This window comes from Gekko japonicus, unplaced genomic scaffold, assembly GCF_001447785.1.
Source record: "Gekko japonicus isolate JY-2015 unplaced genomic scaffold, Gekko_japonicus_V1.1 scaffold2192, whole genome shotgun sequence".
NCBI lineage: Eukaryota > Metazoa > Chordata > Lepidosauria > Squamata > Gekkonidae > Gekko > Gekko japonicus.
This window is the reverse complement of record NW_015162545.1, coordinates 297,585-299,878: the sequence shown is the minus strand read 5'-3', so window position 1 is coordinate 299,878 and position 2,294 is coordinate 297,585.

Here is a 2,294-nt window from a genome sequence, read left to right as displayed (position 1 = left end):
ACATCTTAAGTTAAAAGGTCTTAAATAGGCATTTTTCTAACCATTGCCACATGTTGAAGACCTCCTGTATTACTGTCACTATCAAATGTTAACATTATGTGATAAAAATAAAATTCATTGCTAACTTTTTCCAAAGCCATTTCATTTGGTCCTTTGTGACCTGCAAATCCTAATGATGCTAAAGAGGAAAAAAAAAAGTATTTCTCCATCTTATATCCATATTCACAAGGGCATTTCACATGGAACATCTGCTTACTATCAAGTTACCTCTTTCTAGTTTGATGCATTTGGATTATGCATTCTATAAATTCTCTCTGTTTCCTCTGACTTGACAGTACCCCCACATCAGTTAATACACTGCTGTGAAGTAGCTCCAAAAGTATTGCAGTTCTTTGACCACATTTTTATTCATATTTCTAAGCAGGTGTGTGCAGAAAATACTGTGAAATTGGTATAAGGAGGAAGGGGGAAGGAATCACTTAGCACTCCCAAGTGCAATCAATCAACATTTTACCATTCTGATTTGTAAAACCATGACCTGTCAGATAACTATTATCAGGATCCGAAGAGCCAGATAATATCAGGTTTTGCTTCTGACAGTCTGGTTTGCCTGTTCTGATTCCAACCTCATGCCCCATCCAGGTGACCAGTATTTTTTTTAAAAAAATCATAATGCAAGGGTGGGGGAGAGACATATTCAGTGAACATAGAGATTAGATCTCTTCCATTTACATGTTCAGAACAATATTTGAAGAAAGTTGTTCTTAGTTCCAGCAAGGTTAAGTTCTCACTTTTAATCTCCTGTGCTTGAACAAATCCTTCAATTCTGATCAGATTCCAGAGAGCCATGCTAGAGGAGAAATATGGGGGGAATATTTCAGTGGAACTGATGACAATGGGGCAAAGCAAGCCTTCTTTGAAGCATGCACTCCTCAGGCCAATTTGGGGGCAGAGAAAGTGACAATGTGAAAACTGGAGCGTAGTAAGGGAGACAGGATCGCTCCTTCCACAGTTTCCCCCCATAGTCTAGCTGGCTCAGTGGCAGTTGGAATCATCATAGCAAGAGATTTGATGGAATTCTCCCTTTTTCTCTCATTAAGGTGATGGATCGCACTGTTGTTAGTAGCAGTGTTTGTGTGTGTGTGTGGGAAATCTCAGCAAGGGCGCACAGAGGAAATATTTTTACTCTGTATTCTCTAAATATGGAATCCTCCTGGACACTTGCTAGAGTTCAGTCCTGAAATCTTAAATTTGGATTTGCTTTAAACAATCGTAGTCAGAGGTAAGTCAATATGAGGCTGAGATTTTGGATCTTGGTATGTTGTTATGACAGACCTCTGTCTCCTTCCCAATACCCAGGCAGAATTTTCCCACCAAAAATAATTTAGATCTCCTCAGTAACTGAATCGCCCTCCAGTAGTCTGTATTTCTTCTTTGTTTGATAAGCTTTTAACTGTCCCACCCTGTAACAGATATTAGTTCAGGCATATGACCCAGCACATGAACTAGAAGGGATACAGGAGCTGTCTTGTTTTAAAATATTTATTTATTTATTTATTTTAATTTATACCCCGCCCTCCCCACAATCAGGCCCAGGGTGCCTTACACTAATTGGTACCCTGTACCATAAAACCATGTACAAAATTTAAACAACTTACAACAACAATATTAAACATTAAAAGCAATCCAACAATTAACAATTAAAGTGCTAGTAAATACCCTCATGAAATGGCATGTGAGGCAAAATTAATGTTCAAAACAAAATAAAGATTTTAATAAGCAGGCAGGGAATATATAAATATGAGGATTTAAGTTATAGAGGTTGCTGAGGTAAAACTTTCAAATATATAGTTACAGAATTGAGGTTTTTGAACAAACAAGGGAGTGTTGTAGCTTAATTTCTGAGTTTCAAATTATTTTCAATGAAAGGTTTTTGCTTATTATATTTTTCAGCTGTTACACAGAATCTTAAATACAGTTTCTTAGAGGATAGCTTTGTATTAGTGCTTCTAGGTTTTTCCCTTCAGAGATCTAGATTTTCACTTTAGATAGTACAGTTTTTCACTAACTCCTGAGGTGTTCTTCCTGTTATCACAGACCAGGGTTCTCTTCCCAGCCCCTTTTACTGGTAGGAAGCTATTCTCCTCATCCCTAAGAAGCAATAACTCCTTTTACTATTTGGCTTGTATGGGAGTTCTCTCTAACTACCCAGACCTTCTGCCAAATCCTTCTCCAGTATCCGTTGTCTGTATAAAGCAGTTCTGTATCTTTCTTGACTGAGAATCTAACTTCTC